We start from the raw sequence: 8,646 nt of genomic DNA on the forward strand, positions 1-8,646 counted from the left end.
CCATCTCAACGTTTTACGACTCAGCATTTTTAAATGTAACGCATGTAACAGCATATCCAATTGAATGCTACATAGCGGTGAAATATACACAGTATATAAGGAAGTGCCGTCAGTAACAAACCATAACAAGGACTATCAAGGAGTGTCAACGATGTTTACGTACATCAACATGGGATATCCGTAAAACAATTGCACAGGTAAGGAATAAAAAAGATGAATAAAAGGTGAACTAGTTTGATAATTATCAATCTGTACAGAAGCTCATACGAAACCTGTTAAAGACTCTTCACTTTTTTCATTTAGTTTAAGAAGAAATAAAATCCAAGAAGGAATATTAGCACACACAAAATGTCCAACTTTATGTTGTGGTACCATAGTAAAGACAAAGTTGTACGAGATCAATGGAACCAATGAAATGACGAATTACGAAGGTAGCATGGAGTTTTCATTACGCAAGCAATAGTTCAATGTAACCACTGTAAAGGCATGGCGACTTTCGATTGGGAAAAGTTACAATGAATATTCGTTGAAAAAAAAAGAAAGGAAAAACTGACCATCAGTGTGTATTCGAGACGTCTATACACAGAACGATTCGCTTCAGATCACACACATACTTTTGAACATAACTGAGTGTTCATGATGTATACATATATTGTACAGACATTGTGACCTGATTTCGATAGTATGTTCACAACAAAACATGTTCTTTTTCTACGATTCAGTATCTTTTATATATTGCACAGCAATATGCAAGGAAACTTTAGGTATAATTGTTACAAGTTAAAGAAATTGACGGATCACCATGTGCATTTACACTGTCTATTGAGTGATATTTCTGCAAATACATAACTCCTCGTCATATTCAATTCTGTCAAATATAATCAAACTCGTTCGCATTGGAGTGTCGTTGTACCATTCCTGTTTGATGGCATTCAGTAGCACGTCTTCGAGTCTATCGGAATCTTCTTTCCGTGATGAGTGATCTAATTTCTTGCTCTCGACGAATACAACACGTTCTGATATCCCGGCGGTGCGTGGTATTTTAAACAAGACATTCTTTCTTCGTCTTCTAAGAAATCCAATGTTGTTACCACCGAGGATACATTTCGTATTCCAAACCGATAGCTGAACTTTCAATATGTGTATCGCTTCATCTGTATACTTGAAGCATCTTGGACAATAGTACCTCTTTGACTAAATCGTAAACGATACCATCATCAACGTAAATATCGTTGAATGGTATAAAATTATTACTATGTATTCACAACAGTATCCATACAGATCGATACTCAATTGTACCATAAAAAGGTCAACATGTCTTTACAGTGGTACCAATGAATGCGATGAATTTTAATGGTACCACTGTAAGACCACTATGTCTTACAGTGGTACATTGACCTTCATCAACCAAAAGGTCACTCCCCGTCACTCTTACAATGGTACCATTGAACAACAGTCATGTCCTTACAGTGGTACCACTGACCTCACTATTGCATAACTTCCGCTAACTTATGACGTCACTTCCACGACCATTCGTTCTATAATGCTGCTACTGACAAAAATATTCGAGGTAGACAATATCCATTTTATAAGTGAAACTTATTATATGATGGAATGCATAAGTTTAGGCGTCTTTTATATGAATATTATGGCATCACACTTGCATACAGTACGAAGTTATAATTGTTGTGTATCACAGAATAGTAAATCAGAAAATAACCCATGCTCACACACCCTTCAGAACACAGCACTTCACTTATAAGACAATATCATTGTAGTTGCACAATAGTATCATCACTATCATTCATATGTTTACGGTTGGTGCGTAAAATGAAATGAACAGCAAAGTGAAAACAAAAACAAACAAGAGGCCAAGGGCCTCGTATCTCTCTGGACGTTGATTTGAAATCCAGCTTGTTTGTATATACAGTTACTTGCCAATTTTAGTCTGTCATTTTTTTCTTAATTTTGCTAAATTTTCTTTGTATTTTCAACTTTTTCAATGAATTTTCCTGACTTTGTGTATTGATCGTTTTAAATGAAATTTTGTACTCTTATAGAGAATTGTTTCCTGTTTCATCTCATAATATTTTCACTATTTTCTGTTGTGTATAATCATAATTCATAATTTGTTATTTTAATTTGATTTTATGTCGTTAAATAATTCCAAAAAAGGGCGTCACACGGAAATTAACAATGCAGGAAAGTCCTTGCTTTCAAGAAATTAAGTTAATATTATGAGAAGACACTATGGATGTTTTATAACAAATGGACAGATTTTGTGAAAATCCATTCATAAACAATTGGAAATAGTAAGAATACATAGTAATATTTCATATCAGTGTTTGCCAGGGACGTATACGTATACCTCGCGAGACACTCTGTACACTGTAGCAGACGACATAATGTGTATAAAGTAACACGCATAGCAGCAAATTTTTGCAGCGGCACAGGGATACGTGTGTTGCAGCACATTACTATATACACATTACAGTGGGTTGATATAGGAACTTTGCCTCATAACTCCTCAGAATAACGTTCGGCATGTCCCTGTGACATGAGTATGTCCAAAATGACACCGTAAATTGACGATTACTCGAAAATAAAAACATTTAAAAACTCAAATTTCTTGTCAAATCTAGTTCGTGTCGACCCCAATCATGTGTCTTTAAATCCATTCTGACAGTCCCACTGTTTCTGATATCCTCTGTCCACAAAATTTTAATAATACTACTTCCAGCAAAAACATGAGAATGACTGCGTAAGCTCTCCTGGACTCCGTCTAGAGAGCTAAAAACTATCAGACCAGATCAGAATGTCGAGGGCAAACTCACCCAAGACTAACAAAACCATAACATGCATTTGACATAAACTAATATCACGGACATGACACAAATAAATCGTGGCGATTATACTCTTAATCCTTAGGGATGCTCACATTTAGCCACTTAAACCATTAGCACTGTGAGTGTGAAGTTTCCCGATGGTAAACAAGAAATGAGTGCTACAAACCAAAATGCATTGCTAAAACTTGCCACAAAATTTTCGTTATGGGATTTCTGTTTTGAACTCGATCTTTTTGCACGAAGTAAATCATCATGAAATAATCATATCAGTAAAATGTCGTTTGTATTACAGGTGTGTCTGGACACTACCATACCAGGAGGCAGTCTAAAAATATCGAAATAGTCTCTTACACAATGAGCTAAATTTATGGAGTGGTCTCAAAATGTGTTGCCTTTCCTACAGGGACTCTATCACAACGTGAGTATACCGATCTATTATGTGAGTATATGCGGAATGGGGTCTACTGCACATTCATTTCTGTGCATGTCTCACTTGTTATCCAACTGTAAAGATAGTTGACCTCTGTCTGATTATACTAACAAATAATAAGTACAACCAAATGATCGATCCTGTGTCTGCAATGAGACGAACGGAAAAGGTTACTCATCAAACTATCCTACATATACTCGGACTCAATTTGTCACAAAGGTTCATCATCGTTACAGTGAAATATAAACAGATTCAATCTGTCCTACAACATTCACCGTCACTATAGGTAAGTCAGCGCAGACTTAAACTGTTCTACAACGTTAATTACCTTTACAGGTAAGCCTATACATAATCAAACTGTTCTACAGCGTTAATTACCTTTACAGGTAAGCCTATACATAATCAAACTGTCCTACAACATTCACCGTCAGTATTGGTAAGTCAGCGCAAACTTAAACTGTTCTACAACGTTAATTACCTTTAAAGGTAAGCCTTTACATAATCAAACTGTCCTAAAACATTAACTAGATTGATTAATCCCGGGGTCTACCTTTATTTCTATGACAGGTGTGGTGGATGAAGCTGAAGAAGCTTACTATCCTTTATACATGTATATATATATATATTAAACAATGAACTGTAAATCGGTAAAATAAAATTCGTACGCCTCATTATCAAATTGTAAGTAAAAGCAGAAGTAATCAGGAAATGAAGAATATGTAGTGTCTATAATGTCAAGTTCTAAAGAGTAAATCTGTTCGACATGACTAATCAATTTTTGATTTCGAAAGTAAAAACATCTTCAGGATGTCTATTTGTGAATCTGAAAGACTGAAGAAAGTCTTTGAAACAAAAACAAGTCAGTTAACAGAGAGACACAGCCTGTTTCCATTCCCATGCCGATAGTCTGTTGGAAGGCAGGGTCAACAAACTAAAAACGGTTTTACTGATACAATATATATTCTAGCTTTTCTATCTTCGATGCACCAATAAAATAAACATTTCATTAATTTCACATCTGGGATAAATTATAAGAATGCCACCATGTTTTCATTGCGCTAAGATTGGTAGTCGGAAGTTAAGGTAAACAAATACTGACCAAGAAAGAAAACGTAGTTTATCAAGATGCTTATTGAACGCCATGTACTAACTCACAATCATCATCTTTTGGGCAAAAAGGGGCTGAAATTGAGGTAACTGCTAGAGAATGACTTCTAGTCTACTATGACTTTACTCTAAACTAGCTTAATTAATTATATCTTATTGTTCTTTCACTTCATACAATACTCACAGCTAATGCATCCTGAAAAACACTTATGATAGTCTTTTTCCTAAGTGATATGATAATTATACAATTCTTAATTTATTTGCTGCATATTGGTTAATATTGGAATCAGGCGAGAGGTTTCATATCCTTTGAGACGCCTTGCTATTTTATCTAGTGAGCTATCTGTTAATGTGTAAGTCTTGTTTTCTTACAGATATACCAACTGTTACTGTTGCTCAGACTGTTAGATCTGTAACCATGGGAACAACAGTAACCCTTCAGTGTTCCATTTGGGGTTATCCAGCATATACCAGTGTGTTCTGACAGTTCACTCCTACCAATGGCGGGACGACTACACTGACAATAGACAATGTCAACTATGGAGGAGCATCTGTCAACAGTCCTTCACTGGTCGTGTTCAATACCAACAGTAGTGACCAGGATACATATGTCGGTTTTGCCAGCAACCAAATTGGAACAGGACAGAGTGATCAGGTCTCCCTGTCAGTGACAGGAGGTAAGCGAATGTTCCCATGTCATTACAGTTCTACCCTGATTTACATGAAATATTAGAATTGAATTGGGGAAGCTTCTGTAATCATGTGTTCCATCCATATGTCTGTTTGTCTGGGTGCCAGGACACAGCATGACGGCATGATTTAGACAAACCAGACCTTGGAGAATAATTACATTTAATTGGCATGTATTTCTCCATCAAAGGTTGTTTTTTATACATATGTTTTTGCTGAACATATGATATAAAATGTAACTTCATTTCTCAAAAACCCAAGCTACTCCTCGGTGTTCAGCTTATGGCATGATTAAAAGGCCCGTCATCTGTTAGCTTTCCCTGGGTATGCCTGTTTGTCATCAAACAGCATTGAAAACATGTCAACCTGATTTGTATACATGTAAATGGAGGGTCTGGTCCCCAGGGGTCTCAAGAATTATTTAATATCCTCCTTGTGGGGGGAATGATGATTTGGTCCATATTTCGTCTGAAGCACGCTTTGGTAAAGATGATGTTTTTAGATTTGTCTAGCTCCCCAAGGAACCAAGAAGGTTGGACCTAATAAGGAAACAAAACAAATTATTTAAAATCCTTGTCCTGCAGGAATATAAGTTGTTAATTATTCTTCCTAATTTTGAAGGGGAACCACGCCTTAAATCACTCTTTTTAACTCACTTCAGTGAGATGATGCCATGGTGCAGATGTCAAATTGTTGCTATACATATGGTCGAGTATGACAAAATTGATTCTAATAAGATTTTGTCTGGAGTATTATTGGGCATAATATAAGATGATCAGTGTTGTATAAACAGTCTTTCTGGCCCTCCAGGGGAAACATGGCAAATTATTTTGTATGGATGATTGGTCTGACCTACCGGGGGCATGAGGGGCGGACCCAATAAAGGAAGCAAATCATATTCTTAAAAATCCTTCTTCTTCTACAGGAATGAAAAAAGTTTGTCAATTTTTAGTCAGAAGTGTCTCTGGATAAATTAACACCAATTGTGTATAAAACGTTGGTTCGGCTCCACTAAAACCTGAGGGGCGGGTCCCAATGATGGAAAAACAACAAATTCATTGAATTCCTTGTTCTTCTGCAGAAAAGTGTATTGCCATAATAGTGGCGATATCCATGGAAATGATACAGGTCATTTGAGCCACTTGTTTTGCTATAAACATGATTTTATTAACTATTTTAAGTCACCTGAGATGAAGTCTCAAGTAACCAATTGCATTATTTTTGTCATTCAACTGTTATTTGTCCGTTAATTGTCGTTTGATATTTTTCATCTGTTGTTTTTTATGGGTTCGATGAGAAAAAAAGATCCCCGAGCTTACTATTCTAAAGTGTTGTAGACACTTAAAAGCCCAAAAGTCGAATTGTGAATTACATGGTGCTCATCGTCCAAGGGCATAATGGGTGGGGCCAAAAAAAATGTCAATTTGACTGAAACTTAATTAGAATTAATAGCCCTGAATGGCAGTTTGATCGTATGGTCAAATTAACCAAGGCTGACCCCCTGGGCCAACTTGTGTTAGTTTGATTCTATATTATTATTCTCTAAACCCAAACATATTGATAACATTAATATTGTTCTTTGGTTGAAAGGTCTTTAGTCGCACTTTTATCAATAATGTTAATTTCATAATAACCTATGTTCAAAATTGCCCTTTTGATTTAATTATTGGAGTTACACAGGAAAATGATATGTTTGGGTTCTGTTCATTCATGAGAATGTAAGAAAAGATCAAATGGAATAAAAACTGGCTTTATTTTCACTTGGTACTTCAAGCACTACAACATTATTAATACATTTTTAATACCTGATATGTTCAGTTACTCATATATCAAGTAAACCCACGTGATTGTTCAGTATTACCCTTGATTATCTATAGGAGGAGCCATTTACATCAAGAAGACTTGTATCAGAATATCAAGAACTCAGTAATAGAACATCACTATTGGTTTATAACTATAGACTGGCACATGATAACAAATGTGTGAAATCCAGTGTAGTGTATAGCAAGAAGGAGTAAGTTAAGCTGTCAGTAGCACCATTGTATAAATGTGATAGTGTCCTGTCTCTAAATAATTTGTTTTCTGTTTTCTCTGTCATTACTGATGCTAAAGATTGGTTGAGTGAAAACGTCTTTACTTTTATATTCACAGCTCCCCCTACGGTAACAGTTGACTCCACTTCCTACTCCACTACTACAGGATCAAACATCACTCTCCAATGTACTGTGTCCTCTAGCATGGCCATCAGAAATGTCTTTTGGCATCGTCGCAGTAATGGCGTAATCTCTGTAATCACCATTGATAATGTGAACTACTTTGGAGGCAGCACAAGTACGTCATCCCTGACCACCATCACGACGTCTCCTCTTCAGATTCGAGAACATACACCTGTATTAGTTCGAATTCTGCTGGAACAAGTTATGCTACGACGGAATTGACAGTAACCAGAAGTAAGTATTATCAGAACTGTGCTCGATTTAGATTCGATTTCTGAAGAATACTCAGTAATACGTTCGATTGATATCGAAGCACATGCTTGCTCCGCTCCTACTTTAGTGGTAATATCAGTGGAATCAAATGTCAAAAATCTTGTAGGCGAATCATAAAAAATGGTATACTTGATCGTTAGCAAAATCCTAAAACCTATCTTATTGTTATGTATCAAATTTTGAAAATACTTTTTGAAATGTACATGTTGTTTCAGTATTGTTTTTTTCATATGTTTGGGATATTTCTTCCAGAAAGTATATAGCTTTATTTCAAGATATACCAAACATGTGTTACTTAATACTTTCGAATGAGATACATGTATCTTTTCACTTTATTACTAAACAGGTATTTTTTGATTATCTGTAAACCCATTTACATCTTCAGATGGACCCAAACTGGCCACAAAATCATGTTTGTGCTCATTCACCCTGATGTTTTAAGCAATATCTCATAAACATACTGAATTCACCAAATTAAAATTTTAAATTTCAGGTTGTCAACATACAAATTATGGTATTATAACCAAGGTATACTGCTATGAATCACACAAATGTTAATGGCATTGAAAAGAACACACAAACACAGAACTACAAACACGTCATACTAAGGGGATAGTAACACCCAACACACCAATTGTTTAACTATCGTACGGTCATCATCGTGTTCATTCATTTTTATGTATGTCCGTTTACTGTGTGTGTCCTATGTTTACCTTTGCTGATAATGTTACCTGTCTGTATGTACATATAGCATGTTTGTCTCTTGTGTCCACGTGCCTCTGAGTTAGAAATGCATGTATGCGAGTTTGTATGTAGAAAGGGTATTGTGATATCTAAATAGACCGACAGCATCGTTGCCGACCTTGCTTCTGGGCGTCAGCCAAAGGTAAGGTCTTCTTTAATTGTTATTTTGTACAATAATGTACACTGGTTTTCATTTTACATAACATTGTAATATATGAAATAACTAACGACATGAAAGGCGTTGTACTGCATGTAAACTGTTGACAAGACCTTTGTATTTCCAAGAGGCGTTTTCCATCATACTAAATCAATCTGTTGATATACTAAAGTATCTATCGTA

General features: G+C 35.7%; 1 long non-coding RNA gene across 1 annotated transcript; it reads left to right on the forward strand.

The window, feature by feature from the left end:
• The first annotated feature begins 3,162 nt into the window (after positions 1-3,162).
• LOC117336107 lies at positions 3,163-7,788 on the forward strand. Its single transcript, XR_004534537.1, has 3 exons — positions 3,163-3,264; positions 4,758-5,060; positions 7,225-7,788. It is a non-coding gene; the product is annotated as an uncharacterized LOC117336107 (long non-coding RNA).
• Positions 7,789-8,646: the final 858 nt, after the last annotated feature.

The sequence above is a fragment of the Pecten maximus genome, chromosome 10 (assembly GCF_902652985.1).
Source record: "Pecten maximus chromosome 10, xPecMax1.1, whole genome shotgun sequence".
Lineage (NCBI taxonomy): Eukaryota > Metazoa > Mollusca > Bivalvia > Pectinida > Pectinidae > Pecten > Pecten maximus.